The sequence below is a fragment of the Hyperoodon ampullatus genome, assembly GCF_949752795.1.
Source record: "Hyperoodon ampullatus genome assembly, chromosome: 7".
Taxonomy (NCBI): Eukaryota; Metazoa; Chordata; class Mammalia; order Artiodactyla; family Ziphiidae; genus Hyperoodon; species Hyperoodon ampullatus.
In genome coordinates, this window is record NC_136920.1 from 68623798 (window position 1) to 68644417 (window position 20620).

A 20620-nucleotide genomic window follows, 5' to 3' on the forward strand; every position below is an offset into this window, starting at 1 on the left:
TGGTATGAACTGCTTTTCCCTTTCTTCAGAATTACATTTCATCTCTTGATCAATGACTCTTTAAATTGTTATCCACCGACAAAAAAGAATATTGTCACCAATTCCAATTCCCCTCTTCTTCAACACTGTACATGATGATTTCACTTGTTTCCATGCTGGATAAGTATTTAGGACTATCCATGTAAAAGAATCAAATTCTTCAAGGGATGAAATCCATTGGAAAAGATAGCTATGGCAAGTGTCATAATTACTTTCCACTTCAAGTTGGAATTTTTTTCCCCATTCATAAGTAGTGTTATCCCTTTTAAGAACAGGTACTTAAAGGGAAACACTTTTCATCAATTCTTTCTTATTGAACATATTTTAAAAGTTCCTATAAACAATGGAGCACTTTAATAACACTGCTGCTCTTTTTTCAATTTGCATAATCTGACTGCCAAAGAAATATTGAAAACTGTGAACAAGAAATAAGGCTCCATTTAATGGAGTATCTAAAAAGTCAACAAGAATTTTGGGAACGTTTTCTTTAAAAAGTATTTTAATGCATCAAGTAAACTGAGGATTCTTTAACTGTGTTTGTGAAAGAGAAGTCAGTGGGCTTTTAAATGTGAGAGAATTGGATAATACTGAATGCCAACAAAATTACAAAAATCATTTAATCATCCAGTTTGAACAGGATAAATATTGAACTATGTTTTGTTTTTTTTAACATCTTTATTGGAGTATAATTGTTTTACAATGGCATGTTAGTTTGAACTACTGTTTTTAACTAATAAAAATGTATCAGGGGGCTTCCCTGGTGGCGCAGTGGTTGAGAGTCCGCCTGCCAATGCAGGGGACACAGGTTCGTGCCCCGGTCCGGGAAGATCCCACATGCCTCGGAGCGGCTGGGCCCGTGAGCCATGGCCGCTCAGCCTGCGTTTCCGGAACCTATGCTCCACAACGGGAGAGGCCACAACAGTGAAAGGCCCGCGTACTGCAAAAAAAAAAAAAAAAAGTATCAGTATTGGCTCATTAATTATTAAAAGTGTACCATATTAATATAATATGCTAACTATAGGGGAAACTGTGTGTAGGGGTGGGTTTATGGGAACGTGCTGGGCTACCTGGTCAAATTTTCTGTAAATCTAAAACTCTTCTAAAAAATGAAGACCAATGGGCTTCCCTGATGGTGCAGTGGTTAAGAATCCGCCTGCCAATGCAGGGGACATGGGTTTGAGCCCTGGTCTGGGAAGATCCCACATGCCGCAGAGCAACAAAGCCTGTGCGCCACAACTACTGAGCCTGTGCACCCTAGAGCCCGTGCTGCGCAGCAAGAGAAGCCATCGCAATACGAAGCCCGCGCACCACAACGAAGAGTAGCACCCCGCTCGCCGCAACTAGAGAAAGCCCACGCACAGCAACAAAGACCCAACGCAGCCAAAAATAACTAAATTAATTAATTAATTTAAAAAAATGAAGTCCATTATTTACTTATTTATTTATTTGTTTGTTATTATTTCTTTATTTTGGCTGCGCTGGGTCTTCATTGTGGCGTATGGGCTCTTCATTGCAGGCTTCTCTAGTTGTGGCACCCAGGCACTAGAGCGCATGGGCTCAGTAGTTGCGGCATGTGGGCTTCTCTCTAGTTGCGGCACAAACGTCTAGTTGCCCTGTGGCATGTGGGATCTTAATTTCCCGACCAGGGATCCAACCCGTGTTCCCTGCATGGGAAAGAGGATTCTTTTTTTTTAATTTTTGAATTTTATTTTATTTATATTTTTATACAGCAGGTTCTTATTAGTTATCAATTGTCTACACATCAGTGTATACATGTCAGTCCCAATCGCCCAATTCATCACACCACCACCGCACCTCCCTGTCGCTTTCCCCCTATGGTGTTCATATGTTTGTTCTCTACATCTGTGTCTCATTTTTTGCCCTGCAAACCGGTTCATTTGTACCATTTTTGTAGGTTACACATACATGCGTTAATATACAATATTTGTTTTTCTCTTTCTGACTTACTTCACTCTGTATGACAGTCTCTAGATCCAACCACGTCTCAACAGTGACCCAATTTTGTTCCTTTTTATGGCTGAGTAATATTTCATTGTATATATGTACCACATCTTCTTTATTCATTCGTCTGTCGATAGGCATTTAGGTTGCTTCCATGACCTGACTATTGTAAATAGTGCTGCAGTGAACATTGGGGTGCATGTGTCTTTTTGAATTACGGTTTTCTCTGGGTATATGCCCAGTAGTGGGACTGCTGGATCATGTGGTAATTTTATTTATAGTTTTTTAAGGAACCTCCATACTGTTGTCCATAGTGGCTGTATCAGTTTACATTCCCACCAACAGTGCAAGAGGGTTCCTTTTTTCCACACCCTCTCCAGCATTTGTTGTTTGTAGATTTTCTGATGACGCCCATTCTAACTGGTATGAGGTAGTACCTCATTGTAGTTTTGATTTGCATTTCTCTAATAATTAGTGATGTTGAGCAGCTTTTCATATGCTTCCTGGCCATCTGTATGTCTTCTTTAGAGAAATGTCTATTTAGGTTTTCTGCCCATTTTTGGATTGGATTGTTTGTTTTTTTAATAGTGAGCTGCGTGAGCTGTTTATATATTTTGGATATTAATCCTTTGTCCGTTGATTCGTTTGAAAATATTTTCTCCCATTCTGAGGGTTGTCTCTTCGTCTTGTTTATGGTTTCCTTTGCTGTGCAAAAACTTTGAAGTTTCATTAGGTCCCATTTGTTTATTTCTGTTTTTATTTCCATTACTCTAGGAAGTGGATCAAAAAAGATCTTGCTGTGATTTATGTCAGAGTGTTCTTCCTATGTTTTCCTCTAAGAGTTTTATAGCGTCTGGTCTTACATTTAGGTCTCCAACCCAGTTTGAGTTTATTTTTGTGTATGGTGTTAGTGAGTGTTCTAATTTCATTATTTTACATGTAGCTGTCCAATTTTCCCAGCACCGCTTATTGAAGAGACTGTTTTTTCTCCATTGTATATCCTTGCCTCCTTTGTCATAGATTAGTTGACCATAGGTGCGTGGGTTTACCTCTGGGCTTTCTATCTTGTTCCATTGATCTATGTTTCTGTTTTTGTGCCAGTACCATATTGTCTTGATTACTGTAGCTTTGAAGTATAGTCTGAAGTCAGGGAGTCTGATCCCTCCAGCTCCATCTTTTTTCCCTCAAGACTGCTTTCGCTATTCGGGGTCTTTTGTATCTCCACACAAATTTTAAGATTTTTTGTTCTTGTTCCATAAAAAATGCCATTGGCAATTTGATAGGAATTGCATTGAATCTGTAGATTGCTTTCGGTAGTATAGTCATTTTCACAATATTGATTCTTCCAATCCAAGAACATGGTATATCTCTCCATCTGTTGGTATCATCTTTAATGTCTTTCATCAGTGTCTTTTAGTTTTCTGCATACAGGTCTTTTGTCTCCCTAGGTAGGTTTTATTCCTAGATATTTTTGTTGCAATGGTAAATGGGAGTGTTTCCTTAATTTCTCTTTCAGATTTTTCATCATTAGCATATAGGAATGCAAGAGATTTCTGTGCATTAATTTTGTATCCTGCAACTTTACCAAATTCATTGATTAGCTCTAGTAGTTTTCTGGTGGCATCTTTAGGATCCTCTATGTATAGTATCATGTCTTCTGCAAACAGTGATAGTTTTACTTCTTCTTTTCCAATTTGTATTCCTTTTATTTCTTTTTCTTCTCTGGTTGCCATGGCTAGGACTTCCAAAATTATTTTGAATAATAGTGATGAGAGTGGACATCCTTGTATTGTTCCTGATCTTAGAGGAAATGCTTTCAGTTTTTCACCATTGAGAATGATGTTTGCTGTGGGTTTGTCATATATGGCCTTTATTATGTTGAGGTAGGTTCCCTCTATGCCCACTATCTGGAGAGCTTTTATCATAAATCGGTGTTGAATTTTGTCAAAAGCGTTTTCTGCATCTATTGAGAAGATAATATGGTTTTTATTTTTCAATTTGTTAATATGGTGTATCACAATTGATTGATTTTCATATGTTGAAGAATCCTTGCATACCTGGGATAAATCCCACTTGATCATGGTGTATGATCCTTTACATGTGTTGTTGGATTCTCTTTGCTAGTATTTTGTTGAGGATTTTTGCATCTATATTCATCAGTGATATTGGTCTGTAATTTTCTTTTTTTGTAGTATCCTTGTCTGGTTTTGGTATCAGTGTGATGGTGGCCTCATAGAATGAGTTTGGGAGTGTTCCTTCCTCTGCAATTTTTTGGAAGAGTTTGAGAAGGATGGGTGTTAGCTCTTCTCTACGTGTTTGATAGAATTCACCTGTGAAGCCATCTGGTCCTGGACTTTGGTTTGTTGGAAGATTTTTAATCACAGTTTCAATTTCATTACTTGTGATTGGTCTGTTGATATTTTCTATTTCTTCCTGGTTCAGTCTTGGAAGGTTATAGCTTTCTAAGAATTTGTCCATTTCTTCCAGGTTGTCCATTTTATTGGCATAGAGTTGTTTGTAGTAGTCTCTTAGGATGCTTTGTATTTCTGTGGTGTCCGTTGTAACTTCTCCTTTTTCATTTCTAATTTTATTGATTTGAGTCCTCTCCCTGTTTTTCTTGATGAGTCTGGCTAATGGTTTATCAATTTTGTTTATCTTCTCAAAGAACCAGCTTTTAGTTTTATTGATCTTTGCTATTGTTTTCTTTGTTTCTATTTCATTTATTTCTGCTCTGATCTTTATGATTACTTTCCTCCTACTAAATTTGGGTTTTGTTTGTTCTTCTTTCTCTAGTTCCTTCAGGTGTAAGGTTAGATTGTTTATTTGAGATTTTTCTTGTTTCTTGAGGTAGGCTGGTATAGCTATAAACTTCTCTCTTAAAACTGCTTTTGCTGCACCCCATAGGTTTTGGACCATCGTGTTTTCATTGTCATTTGTCTCTAGGTATTTTTTGAATTCCTCTTTGATTTCTTCAGTGATCTCTTGGTTATTTAGTAACATATTGTTTAGCCTCCATGTGTTCGTGTTTCTTACGTTTTTCTCCTTATAATTGATTTCTAATCTCATAGCGTTGTGGTCAGACAAGATGCTTGATATGATTTCAGTTTTCTTTAATTTACTGAGGCTTTTATTTGTGACCCAAGATGTGATTTATCCTGGAGAATGTTCCGTGTGCACTTGAGAAGAAAGTGTAATCTGCTGTTTTTGGATAGAATGTCCTACAAATATCAATTAAATCTATCTGGTCTATTGTGTCATTTAAAGCTTGAGTTTCCTTATTTATTTTCATTTTGGATGATCTGTCCATTGGTGTAAGTTAGGTGTTAAAGTCCCCCACTATTACTGTGTTACTGTCAATTTGCTCTTTTAGAGCTGTTAGCAGTTGCCTTATGTATTGTGGTGCTCCTATGTTGGGTGCATATATATTTACAATTGTTATATCTTCTTCTTGGATTGATCCCTTGATCATTATGTAGTGTCCTTCCTTGTCTCTTGAAACATTCTTTATTTTAAAGTCTATTTTATCTGATATGAGTATTGCTACTCCAGCTTTCTTTTGATTTCCATTGGCATGGAATATCTTTTTCCGTCCCCTCACTTTCAGTCTGTATGTGTCCCTAGGTCTAAAGTGGGTCTCTTGTAGACAGCATATATATGGGTCTTGTTTTTGTATCCATTCAGCGAGCATGTATCTTTTGGTTGGAGCATTTAATCCATTCACGTTTAAGGTAATTATCAACATGTATGGTCCTATGACCATTTTCTTAATTGCTTTGGGTTTGTTTTTGTAGGTCCTTTTCTTCTCTTGTGTTTCCCAGTTAGAGAAGTTCCTTTAGCATTTGTTGTAGAGCTGGTTTGGTGGTGCTGAATTCTCTTAGCTTTTGCTTGTCTGTAAAGCTTTTGATTCCTCCATCAAATCTGAATGAGATCCTTGCTGGGTAGAGTAATGTTGGTTGCAGATTATTCCCTTTCATCACTTTAAGTATATCATGCCACTCCCTTCTGGCTTGTAGAGTTTCTGCTGAGAAATCAGCTGTTAACCTTATGGGAGTTCCCTTGTATGTTATTTGTCATTTTTCCCTTGCTGCTTTCAATAATTTTTCTTTGTCTTTAATTTTTGCCAATTTGATTACTATGTGTCTCAGCGTGTTTCTCCTTGGGTTTATCCTGTATGGGACTCTCTGCACTTCCTGGACTTGGGTGGCTATTTCCTTTCCCATGTTAGGGAAGTTTTTGACTATAATCTCTTCAAATATTTTCTCAGGTCCTTTCCTTCTCTCTTCTCCTTCTGGGACCCCTATAATGCAAATGTTGTTGTGTTTAATGTTGTCCCAGAGGTCTCTTAGGCTGTCTTCATTTCTTTTCATTCTTTCTTCTTTATTCTCTTCTGAAGCAGTGAATTCCACCATTCTGTCCTCCGGGTCACTTATCCATTCTTCTGCCTCAGTTATTCTGCTATTGATTCCTTCTAATGTCATTTTCATTTCAGTTATTGTATCGTTCATCTCTGTTTGTTTGTTCTTTAATTCGTCTAGGTCTTTGTTAAACATTTCTTGCATCTTCTCGATCTTTGCCTCCATTCTTTTTCCGAGGTCCTGGATCATCTTCACTATCATTATTCTGATTTCTTTTTCTGGAAGGTTGCCTATCTCCACTTCATTTAGTTACTTTTCTGGGGTTTTATCTTGTTCCTTCATCTGGTACATAGCCCTCTGCCTTTTCATCTTGTCTATCTTTCTATGAATGTGGTTTTTGTTCCACAGGCTTCAGGATTGTAGTTCTTCTTGTTTCTCAGAAGGTGGATTCTTAACCACTGGACCACCAGGGAAGTCCCTGAATTCCATTAATTTTAATGTTCATGGAGGTATCGCAGGCCAAGATAAATAAATGAGTGGTAATTTAAGCAAAAAAAAAAAAAAAGTTTATGAGTTAAATTGAGAATTAGAGTGGTGACAATACAGCAAAATTCAGTCAAATAAGATTATTTTGATCATCTATTATCACTTTCCACAGCACTTCATATTATACATTGTCTTATTTGGTTCTCACAGTATCTTTGAGGTAAACATTATTCCTATCTTTTAAGTGAGAAGTTGAAGCTTGGACTTATGAAGTTACCTGTTCAAGTTTACTCAGCTAGTGAGGGAACAAGGTCTGAATTTAAATCTATGTCTCTTATATCCATGGCTTTTCCTGCAATGTCAGATTACAGAGAATAAAGGTGAGTAGAATGGAAGAAAGGAATTCAATCCAGAACATATCTGCTAAGGTGCTGGAAGGGATGGTATTATAGAGAAGGTCAGGCATGAACCTTGACCTTGACGAATGTTTGTGCTGGGGGGGAGACAGACAAATATGATTTACAATAATACCAGGACCACTGGAGTGGGAAGGAGAGGCAGATGTAGGTGTTTAATGTGCACACAACCTCATTCCTGCTAGTGGTAAAAAGTTTCAAGGTCAGACTCCTACACTTAAATGCAGTCTCTGCAGATTTGAAGATTACTTCTTTTTACCTGAGGGAACACTGAAGGATAGGCATCTTGTTTTCTTTTCAGGTGTAAATAAGATGACACTGACAAGTGATAAAGCTGACAATCATTTTTCTAGTATAAAGATTTCTGCCTATAGTTTTTCAACCGTAAGTGCTTTCCTTGCCACTAAATAATTTAGCTGGCAGTTTGATTTTAAGCTTGGATTCAGCGAAATACTTATATCTTTCATTAGTCAGAGTTCAATAATATAATAATAGTTACACTTATAGAGCCCTTACTATATGCCGGGAACTATTCTAAGTGCTTTATAAACATTATATCTTTAATCTTTACAACAGTCATAAAATGGGACTATTTTGACAACTATTTTACAGCTGAGGAATCTGAAACATAAATAGGTATAAAACTTGTCTGGGGTTATCAAACTATAGTGGCAGAGACATGATTTGGACACAGGAGTATGACTTATAATAATTATGGTATATTTGAAACCCAGCAGGACTCTGTGGGACCCTCCTGGGTACAAATACTTTCTGTGTCTCCCATTTCTTGTTTGTAGGAAATAGGCTTCATTCAGCCTCCCTGACCTTCCCTGAGTTCCAAAGGGCAGATTCAAACAGTTGCTAATCCGGGAAGGGAGGGAATGCAGAAACAAAGGAGGAGCAGCCAAGAAATAATAGCTTGGTGATAAAGCAGGGTCCTGGTTCCCCCTCAAGAGATATACATAACAATATCTTTGCCATATTCTGCAGGAACTAAGGCCCCCACCCAGGTGGAGGATGGTAACTTCAAGCTGAGCACAAGATTCCTGGAACAGCACTCTGTTACCTCAGTACCAACCAATCAGAAGAAAGTCTGCATACAGTGGAAGATATCAGAGACTCTGATCCCCTCCCCTGCAATTAACTTCCCCTTTTTCCCTTTAAAAACTTTCATGGTCAAGCAGAATCTTTGGAGTTGGTTCTTGAACACGAGTCCTCCTTCTCCCCTGTTTGCTGGCCATCTGAATACAGCAACCTTTCCTTTCCAACCAACACTTGCTCTCTCTCCTTTTTTTAAATCTTATTTCCAGTGTACTTTTTTTTTTTTTTATTCATTTATTTTTGGCTGCATTGGGTCTTTGTTGCTGAGCATGGGCTTTCTCTAGTTGCAGCGAGCAGGGGCTACTCTTCATTGCGGTGCTCAGGCTTCTCATTGCAGTGGCTTCTCTTGTTGCAGAGCACAGGGTTTAGGTGTGTGGGCTTCAGTAGTTGTGGCACGTGGACTCAGTAGTTGTGGCTCGCGGGCCCTAGAGCGCAGGCTCAGTAGTTGTGGCGCACAGGCTTAGTTGCTCCCCGGCATGTGGGATCTTCCTGCACCAGGGCTTGAACCCATGTCCCCTGCATTGGCAGGCAGATTCTTAACCACTGTGCCACCAGGGAATTTCCACTAAGTGAGATTTCTTCCTGGAATGCACAGATGGCTTAACATGCAAAAATCAATTAATGTGCTGTATAACATTAACAGAATGAAGGTGGGAAAACCACATGATCATCTCAATTGGTGCAGAAAAAGCATTTGACAAAATTCAACACCCTTTCATGATAAAAACACTCAACAAACTAGGAATATAAGGAAATTACCTCAACATAATAAAGGTTACATATGAAAAATTCACAGCTTACATCATACCCAAGATGAAAGACAGAAAGCCTTTTCTCTTAGAATAGGAACAAAATAAAGATGCTGGCTTTTGCCACTTTTATTCAACATAGTACTGGAAGTCCTAGCCAGAGCACTTAGGCAAGAAAAAGAGATAAAAGGCATCCAAATTGGAAAGGAAGAAGTAAAATTATCTCTGTTCACAGACAACATGTACATAGAAAATCCTAAAGATTCCAACACACACACACACACACACACACACACAACCTGTTAGAGCTAAGTTTCAGGATACAAAATCAACAACACCAGTTGCATTTATTTACACTAATAAAGAACATCCTTCCCCATTAAGAAGACAATTCCAGGGCTTCCCTGGTGGCGCAGTGGTTGGGAGTCCGCCTGCCGATGCAGGGAACGCGGGTTCGTGCCCCGGTCCGGGAAGATCCCACATGCCGTGGAGCGGCTGGGCCTGTGAGCCATGGCCGCTGAGCCTGCGCGTCCGGAGCCTGTGCTCCGCAACGGGAGAGGCCACAACAGTGAGAGGCCTGCATACCGCAAAAAAAAAAAAAAAAAAAAAAAGAAGACAATTCCATTTATAATAGCATAAAAAGAATAAAATACTTAAGAATAAACATAACCACGGAGGTGAGAGACTTATATACTTGTATAGTGATAACTACAAAACATTGCTGAAAGAAATTAAAGACACCAAGAAATAGAAAGACAGCTCAAGCTCATGGATTAGAAGACTTAATTTTTATTTTTATTTTTTTTTGGCCATGCCGTGTGGCTTGCGGGATCTTAGTTCTCCAATCAGGGATCAAACCCGGGCCCTTGGCAGTGGAAGTACAGAGTCCTAACCACTGGACCGCCAGGGAATTCCCAAGAAGACTTCATATTCCTAAGCTGTCAATACTACCCAAAGCAATCTACAGATTCAGTGCAATCCCCATAAAAATCTGTCATGTTTTTTTGTAGAGATAGAAAAATCCATCTAAAATTCATATGGAATCTCAAGGGACCCTGGAGTAGGTAAAACAATCTTGAAAAAGAAGAACAAAATTGAAAACAACATTTCATAATTTAAAAACTTACTACAGATCTATGGTAATCAACATAGTGTGTTACTGGCATAATGACAGATATGAAGACCGATAGAATAGAATAGAATAGAGCCCAGAAACAAACCCTTGTATACATGGTCGAATGATTTTCAACAAGGGTGCCAAGATAATCAATAGGAAAAGGACAGTCTTTTCCACCTTACACCATATAAAAAAATTAACTCAAAGGACTTCCCTGGCGGTCCAGTGGTTAAGACCCTGCCCTTCCACTGCAGTGGGTGTGGGTTCGATCCCTGGTGGGGGAACTAAGATCCCACATGCTGCACGGAGCAGCCAAAAAAAAGAAAAATTAACTCAAAATGGATGGAAGATTTAGATGTAAGACCTAAAAGTATAAATCTCTTAGAAGAGAACATAGGCCAAAAGCTGCACAACATTGGATTTGGCAGTGATTTCTTGGATATGACACCAAAGGCACAGGCAACAAAATAAAAAACAGACAAATTGGACTTCACAAAAATTTAAAAATTTTGTGCATCAAAGGACAACAGAGTGAAAAGTCAACCTGTGGAATGGGAGGAAATATTTGCAAATCATATATGTGATAAGAGATTGATATCTAGATTAGAAAAAGAACTCCAACAACAACAAAAGAACCTGATTTTAAAATGGGCAAAGGACTTGAATAAGGAGTATTTATTACTTCTCCAAAGAAGACATACAATTGGCCAATAAGCACATGAGAAGATGATCTACATCAATAGTCATTAGGGAAATTCAAACCAAAACCACAATGACATACCACTTCACACCAATCATTATAGCTATTTAAAACCAAAATCAAAACCAAACGCAAAATAGAAAGTAATAAGTGTTGGTGAGGATGTGGAGAGATTGGAACCCTTGTGCACTGTTAGTGAAATGTAAAATGGTGCAGCTGCTGTGGAAAAAGCATGGTGGTTCCTCAAAAAATTAAACATAGACTTACCATATGATCCAGAAATTCTACTTCTAGGTATACACCCAAAAGAAATGAAAGCAGAGACCAGAACAGATATGCGTACACTCATATTCATGGCAGTGTTATTCACAACAGCCAAAAGGTGGAAACAACCCAAATGTCCGTCAATAGATGAATGGATAAGCAAAATGTGGCATATACATAGTATGGAATATTATCCAACCTTAAAAAAGAATGAAATTCTGACACATGATACAACATGGATAAACCTTGAAGACATTATGCTAAGTGAAATAAGCCAGACACAAAAGGACACATGTTGTATGATTCCAGTTATATGAGGTACCTAGCATAGTCAAAATCATAGAAATGGAAAGTAGAATAGTGGTTGCCAGAGGCTCAGAGGGTGGGGTGGGTGAGGAGTTGTTAGCAGATACAGAATTTTAACCTGGGAGGATGAAGTTCTGGAGAAGGGTAGTGGTCATGGTTGTAGAACAATGTGAATGTACTTAACACCAGTGAACTGCACACATACAAATGGTTAAAATGGTAAGTTTTATGTTATATATATTTTTCCACAATAAAAAATAAAACCAAAAAATTAGTTCAAGTCACTCAGTTAAAGGGATTTCTAAATTTAATTTAAACTTTCTAAATTAACCCCTTCCCCTTTTTCCTCTCCAAGATGGTATCCAGGGGCATAGTTGGAGGGGTCTGGCCTACTTGATCCTGTGACACTGGTGAGTAAAATGTCCTGTACCTAAGTTGGTCCACGCACGTGCACAACCTGCCATCTATTCAGATACAGTTGGTTCATTCCCGACCTTTGGCATGAAATTTTGGTCTTCTTACTCACTTAGTTTCCAGTGACTTCTCCTTGCTGGTTTAGTTTCTCTTGTCTCTAGGTATTACAGTTTCCACTCCCAGATTCTGTCACAATCTCCAACCAGGCCTTGGCCTGTCCTGTCCACTGTTCATGACTTTGCTGCTACATCATCTTACTTTGCTATTGTGAGCCCATGCCAGAACCACTGGTCCTCAACTCAGAGTACCCACCACAGGGGAACCCAGGGAACATGAGAGAGCAAATTGAAAGCTCTCTCTACCTGAGAAGGCCACTCAACTCACTTAGCTATGCTGCACCTTCCCTTCTTTTATGGAGCCACAGGATAGTGATTTCCTTCCAAAGTCTCAAATGGGGATCAGTGCAAGAACTTTTCTGCTCTTGGAATTTATTTTAAATTATCCAATGCCACTCTGTCTCAGAGCAAATCCTGAAGAGGTGAAGAGAATCCATGACTATAACTTCTTACCTCTTCTCTCCTCTCCTCTCTTGTTCTCTCCTCTTCTTAGTCTTCCTTGCTCTTCCAACAAGTCTCCCTTCCACCCCCATTTTGACCACAAGTGGTGGGATTTTATTTTAATTTACCTATGACATACTCTCCTACCACCAGGCAGCACATCTCCTGTGCTAATCATAGTAAGTGGGGAGATTATCTTGAAGGAAGGAACTTTACGCAAGGAACACTGTGATCTGATTCAGATCTAACTTTTGATACTTTAAATACAAGCTAAAGGAATTTAGAAAATTCTTTCACAAAACCTGGCTTTCTTGTTGTAATATCCTATTTTAAACATTAAATGTGCTGGATATTACTTATTTCTTTTTCTTTGTAGTCCTTCTGCAACAAATTCCAACCTCTCTCAAGGAGATGATGCTTAGGTTCTATTAGACAAAACATCATACTTTCAAAAATGCAAAAAAAGAGGTACATAAATATGTTTTCAAATAATATTACCCCTCTTACATTTGTGTCGTTGCTTCAAAGTATCTCTACAGCAACTCTACCACCCAGGTCATTGTAAATACCTTGCATCTGGATAATGGCACTAAACTAACCTCCAGAAAATCCATTCTCCACACAGTAGCTAGAACAGTCACTTAAAAACAGAAACAGATCACATCATACACCTACCTAAATCCAAACTCCTAACCATGGCCAAAGAGGCCGGACATGAAGTGACCTCTGTCTAACTCGCCTCTTTTCACTCTCCCCCCCTTCTACTAAAAAAATATCCTACAGTAGAATTTCCTCAGAATCCCACTACTCAACAGATAATGTGAACAATTTCAAATCCCTAATGAGAAGTCTGCTTCTCACCCCTATGCAATTTTACATGAGCCAAGTCTCTCTTCTGAGGCTCTGGATTTTCCTTGACCATTTGACAAATACCTGCCCATCTCTAAGATCCAGACCAATTATAACCTCATCTGTGATGCCTGCATGAACACTGACCAGTGAGATATTCCTGAGGCACTTTGTACTCATCTCTACCAAAGCACTGAAAATGGCAGCCAAGGCTGGAACCCAAGTCCAGCTATTTCTATTACTCTCACTGTTTCTCACATTAACTTCTTTTTTTTTCTTTTTTAAAAGATTTTTCTGGTTTACATCACCAAAGCAGTTTTTTTTTTAATGTATTTATTTGTTTTATTTTATTTATTTTTGGCTGCATTGGGTTTTTGTTGCTGTGTGGGAGTTTTCTCTAGATGCGCTGAGAGGGGGCTACTCTTCATTGCAGTGTTCAGGCCTCTCATTGCAGTGGCTTCTCTTGTTGCAGAGCATGGGCTTTAAGCATGCGGGCTTCAGTAGTTGTGGCGCAAGGGCTTAGTTGCTCCACGGCATGTGGGATTTTCCCGGACCAGGGCTCGAACCCATGTCCCCTGCATTGGCAGGTGGAGTCTGAACCACTGCACCACCAGGGAAGCCCTCTCACATTAACTTCTAAGCTGTGACACTTGCAGACTGACCAAAGAATCTCAAAACTGAGGGCTAACAAAGACCTGGAGATTGTCTTTTCAGGAAAACAAAAGCTGTGTGATAGTGGTTTTGAGTACTGTCATCATTTCTTTTCATATCTGAATTTTTTTGTTTGCCATGAACCCCCTCAATCAGTCTTAAATTATCTGAGATTAAAGAGAGAGATCAAGTGCTCATGTGCTTGGGAGCTATGGGGTATAAACAGCAGTGAGCAATTTTATGTGTCTCTGAGCCAGATACTATGTAGATTTCTCTTGGCTCCTCCATGGCAAATTCTGTTCACCTTCCAGTTGCCCTCAGTCCCCCATTAAGCTCCAAGCCATTAATTTCTAGGGCCAATGGAAAGCCTTCCAAGTCTCTTCCACTTTAACCTCCTGTTTTACATATACATACACAGTCAATTTTGCACTGTTAACTGTAGGGCTCACATATTACACAGCACTGCAGAAACCTCCCTTACTAGGTTTTAAAGTAAAATTGCAATTTCTTCAAAGATATCTTTTCCACAAAATCTCTTCTATACTGCTTCATAGTCTAAAAGTGGGTGAGAAAGTTCAAGAGTCATGGAATGGGTTTTCTCTCATTTCCTTTGTAAATTCTGTTTATGGAGCTCTGTTTCATATACACTTTGATGTCTGATATCTCTGTACTTAGCACTATGGTGCAAACTGAGGCCAGGGGAGCTATTTCTAACACTATGTTATACTATATGTATTAGTAATCCAATACTGCATTACAAATTGTCTGCAAACTTGGTGGCTTAAAACAATAATAATTATTTGTGATTTCTACTCTTTCTGTGGTCAGGAATTCAGCAGTGGCTTGGCTGGTCAGTTTTGTGATAGGTCTTTCATGAAGTTGCAGTCAAGATATTGTCTGGGGCTAAAGTCATCTCTCTAAATTTGAAATACTGATTTTTTTTTTTGGCGGGCCTCTCACTGCTGTGGCCTCTCGCGTTGCAGAGCACAGGCTCCGGACGCACAGGCTCAGCGGCCATGGCTCACGGGCCCAGCCGCTCGGCGGCATGTGGGATCTTCCCAGACTGGGGCACGAACCCGTGTCCCCTGCATCGGCAGGCGGACTCTCAACCACTGCGCCACCAGGGAAGCCCTAGTTTAAGTTTTAATCTTCCAATGACTCTGAAATGTTTTTATTAGTCCCGAGTGTTCACCCAAATTCTGATTGTATATCTCCACTTGTTAACTGGATCCTATGACTTGCACTAACCTCCAACTCCATGTGTCCAAACTGAAAATATCAATGTCATGCTTTAACTGGCTTCTTGAAAAAGTCATCAACAAATATTTATTGGGAGCCTACTATATTTCAGGCTTGGATTAGGTGTGGCATAAAATAAAGTGAGAATAAACAGTATCTGACCTTGGGGAACTCACAATTTAGGGAAGAGAACCAGAAGCCAATGAAAGGCTGATATACAAATGGACAATGGACAGGCCATATATAAAAGCAGGACCTTGGCCCACAACCTGAAGCAACATACTCAGGAAACCAGCCCCTCATCAAAATAAACAACACAGGAAGCCAGTCTGCTATAAATCAGACTTGCAGAAAGCCAGGCTGCTATCTCTGGTAACAGCCCAGGAAGCTAAACAATAATTTCTGTAACAATTGGCCCCTAATGGCAAAGACTTGATTGATAACAGTTTCTCTAATTTTGTCCCTGCTTCCAGCTGAGGACCAACCAGAGGAAGCCAAATATGTACCCTGAACCAACCACATAGGATGCTCTACTTTTAAGTAGTCCACCTACAGCTTCACCATGCCAACGGCCTCTAATCAGGGCATATCTGAAGCTTCCCCTTTTTCCACTATAAAGCTTTACCCCTCCTCTGCCTGCCTTTGAGTCTATAACAAAATGCAAGTGACAGTGGCTGACTCCCTTGCTGTAGCAAGCTTAGAATAAATAGACTTGGCTTTTTTCATTTGGTTGGTCTTTGATTTTTTTCCACATCAACATCCACATAACTGTATGGGATAAATGTCTTAATGGTAGCTATGGAAACACAAACTGCTGTCGGATCCCAGGGTAGGGGTGCAGAGGTTGTAAAGAAAATTTTCTCAGAGGAGGTAGCCTTCTAGCTGGGTCTTGAAAGTAAGGAATTACATTATTACTTAAAAGTTTTACAGGTATATCTTGTCTCTACAACTAGATCAAAGAGAAGAGAACCTGAAAGAAACATAGTTTCAGACTTAAAAGGGCCATTAGAGATGATTTAAACACCTTCATGGTTACTAACTGCTGCAGACTGAAGGTTTGTGTCCTCGGAAAATTCTTATGTTGAAACCTAATCCTCAATGTGGTGGTATTTGGAGGTGGGGTCTTTGGGAGGTGATTAGGTCATGAGGTGAGCCCTCAGAGTGAGATTATTGCCCTTATAAAAGAGACCCCAGAGAGCTCCCTCACCCTTTTCCTACATGTGAAGACGCAGAGAGAACAGCTGTCTATGAGTCCAGAAGGCTGGTTCACTGGGAACTGAATCTGCTGGCACCTTGATCTTGGGCTTCCCAGCTTCCAGAACAGAAATAAATTTTTGTTATAAAGCCATCCAGTCTATGGCAGTTTGTTATAGCCACCTGGACAGACTGAGACACTAACAAAGAGTCTGGGGCTCTGAGAGGGGAAATAACTTGCTGCAAAATCTTTTCGTGGTCCTTGTGGTACCTGTCATAGACTTAATGATTCTAAATCTCTCCAAACTGAGAATATGAAGTGATTTCTTTAATATTCAAATTATGAGGGCTTTGTGCTCTCATCCCACTTGACTGAAGAAAGTTTAGTCATTCCCTGGACTCTTTTCCCAAGTTGTTTTAACATCAGAGAAGCTTACATGTCCCACAAATCCAATCTGGTGGGGTATGCTACCTAATTAAGCTGCTGGCCTCAGAATATTGGTTTTCTATCCATAAGCATGGCCACTCATTTCCTGCCAATGAAATGCTGCAATTTGGGGATTATCATCCATGGTCAAGCACATGCTACCACTACCCTTCTGGCATGGGCAGTGAGAGAAGGAAATAAACCCTTCCTTTAATTGATAATGGATAGCAAGTAGAACAGAGAAAATAATGTACACCTGTTGCTGAATGTGGTTGCTCAGAGTCTTCAGACCCATCCTGTCAAGGTCATGGAAGGATGTCTGGCTGCTGGTCCATCACCTTCCGGTTGGTGCCATCTTCTGTCTCACAAAAGAGAATTGCCTCAACATCTCGCCTGACGTGAAGTTGAAGTTCCATCTATGATGAAGCAGGTTTCAGGTCTATCACTCTAGTCCTCATTTTCTGTTCCAGAACCAATGTCTTTCTAGGCTGACAGGACGAGTGGGAGTGGAAATATCCACTTCAGCCATGAGAAACCCCTTCTACTATCCACAGGAGGGTTACAGTGCAGAATGGCTCACAGAAATGAAATCTCAGATCAAAATATTTCAACATCAGCACAATTGGGTTATTCCTTCAAATTATCTGTAGATAATAACCAACAGTCCAGTATAGCTCAGTCTAGTTCCTTTCTTCCTATTCTTTTCTCCAGCTCCAGTAAAGTTTGGGATCTCATATTTTGGTACATTTTTCAGATTTCCAGATCTCTTGGAGTAAAAACACACTCTCATGTTTCCATAAGAACAAACAATAAATCTGTTTAAATTCAATCAAAGAAAGAACAATTTTTCCCAAGTAAGCACAAATTCTGCAGAGTAGTACTGCTAAAACACATCAAATTTATGTAATCAAACAGAAAACTGAGCTGCTTCATCTAAAACATCTACTTTTGTGTTATTTTCATTTTCTTGAAAAACAGTGGAGGGACTTCCCTGGTGGTCTAGTGGTTAAGAATCTGCCTTCCAACGCAGGGGATGTGGATTTGATCCCTGGTCGGGGAACTAAGATCCCACATGCCATGGGGCAACTAAGCCCACATGCCACAACTAAAGAGCCTGCGTACTGCAACTACTGAGCCTGCATGCTCTGGAGCCCACATGCCACAACTAGAGAGAAGCCCATGCATCGCAACTAGAGAAGCCACCACGCCGTAATGAAAGATCCCACGTGCCGCAATGAAGATCCTGCGTGCCGCAATGAAGATCCCACATGCTGCAACTAAGACCTGACACAGCCAAATAAATTTTAAAATATATTAAAAAAAAACAATGTATGGGTATTTGGGATATATATATATGTGTGTATGGAATACATATATACACACATACATGTTCTGTTTTGTATAAAACAGAACCTTTCAAGTGGTTTTGGTCAAATCAAGTAAGGTCTTTCTTAAAGGAAAAACAAGTCTTCATCTTTTATTAAAAGAAAAAAACTTGCTTAAAACTTGAAAATTATACATATCTCACGTCCATCCATAAAGCTTTTTAAAAATCTTAGGGCTTGGGCTTCCCTGGCGGCGCAGTGGTTGAGAGTCCGTCTGCCGATGCAGGGGACACGGGTTCGTGCTCCGGTTCGGGAAGGTCCCACATGCCGCAGAGCAGCTGGGCCCGTGAGCCATGGCCGCTGAGCCTGCGCATCCGGAGCCTGTGCTCTGCAATGGGAGAGGCCACAGCAGTGAGAGGCCCGCGTACAGCAAAAAAAAAAAAAAATCTTAGGGCTTAAAATATTTTTGAATAAAGGAATGAATGGATGAATTGAATTGAATAACTCAAATGTTTATCGAGCACCTATTATATGTAAGCACTGAACCAGGTAATGAGTACACTGCTGGAAAATAAAACAGTGACCCTTGCCCTCCTGGAATTTCAGCCTAGTGGAAAACACAGGAAATAAACAAATGAAAAAACAAAATAATAAATAAATAAATTAAATAAACAAATGAATACTGAAATGCAAATTGTGATAAGCACCAAAAATGAACTAGACTGGGTGCTATGATAGACAAAAGGTGTATGGGGAGGGGATACCCTCTTTAAATAAGATGTGAGGGAGGGCCTCTTTAAGGCCAAGCCATTTAAGCCAAGATTGAAAATTGAGTTGAAGTCAGATGGGGGGACCATGTGTCTAAAGGCTCTCCCCTTCTATAGTCTGCAGAACTGAAGACAGGCCAATAATGGTGGAGTTTAATGACAGGGAAGAGAGAGAGGAAGCTGTGTTAGTTTAGGTAGGGCCTAATAGGATGCTGTAAGGGGCCTGGATTTTATACTGAGTGCAGTGGGAGAGCCAAACAGGAATTTAAATAGGGCTGACATGGGAATTAAGCAGAAGATGTGATTCAATTTACAATTTCAAAAGATTACTTTGCTTACTGTGTTGGTGAATGGATGGGAAGGATGCAATGGATAGGATCCGAGAGACTAGTTAGGAGGCTCTCACAGGTGAGAGATGAGAGCAAGTCCAGGTGGGAGTGACTTGGACTAGGATGATTTGATCTGTAGGTGTGACTAGAGATGGAGTGTAAAAAAGAGATAAAAGTCAAGGATGACTGACTACTTGCTGCTCCTGTCTTGAGTGCACTTACGTAAATGCTTCTCTCTCTGAGTTTATGTCCTTTTGGCCTTAGATTCAATGACACTGAATATGATCAAGAGCACATTTTAAAATCTGCAATTCCCCTAGCAGCTAACCAGAGAATGCACAAAGTGAAATTTGCATTCCTTGTCATTACAAGTCATTACATTGATCCTGCTAGGCAGCTGTCCTAAATTGTTAGCTTGCTGGCACTATGGTTTATTCATCTCTCTATCTTTTGCAACACTTAGCATTCTATTAACACAAAGTTGATGATCAATGAATTATATGTTGAACTAAACTGAGAGAAATTAAATATCCTCAAAGTTGGCAGATCTACCATTTGAAAATGGTTTCAGAATTTGGGAATAGGTAAGAAGTCATTAGAAGTCAGATATAAGAATCTTTCCACTTAAAGGCATGATGTGGCCATTAAGTAGTGAGTGATTATCTTGCACAGCCCATAAACTGACTAAAAAGACAACTCCTAGAGAGGAGCTACTTCCTCCTCAAACCCCTGAATTCACACAACAAGCTGCATATACTCTTTCACTGACCACTTACAATACTGAGGGTACTATCTGGGCACTGGATATATAAAGTTGGATAAAATATGGGCCCTCGAGAAGAGTCAGGTACCCCTCCCACATAATGCATTCATAGTAATCTATCCTTCCCCCACCAAAGCATATATTTTACGTCATTGCAGTTTCTTGTTAGTCTGTCATACACTAAACAAGGCTCATATGCTCTGTGAGAACAGAGATGTGTGTACTTTTTTGCTCACCTTTGCCCCCACCAGTGCCTGGAACCTGGTAGAGTGTTTGCTTGACATTGCATACCCAGCCTTCTTCCCTCTTCTTTAATAAAAGAACCCTCTTTCCTGTGAAGCATCTACTGCATGTGGTTTACTTGACTCTGATCCCATCTGTATTGCAAAAGAATTGCACACATCAGAGTTCACCCTGAACTTTTCCGAGATTTAAGGAGAAGATCTTTCCTCTGAGGGTGGCCAAGCTGCAGATGAATCTTGGCAGCCACCATGCCTCCCACATGGTTGCTGTTGCTGCCTCACCCATGTCCCGTTCGCAGGGGAGATTAGCACAAACCTTCGCATCTAAAAACTCTTGACTGATTGGCAAGGGAGTGCAAAAGGCAAAC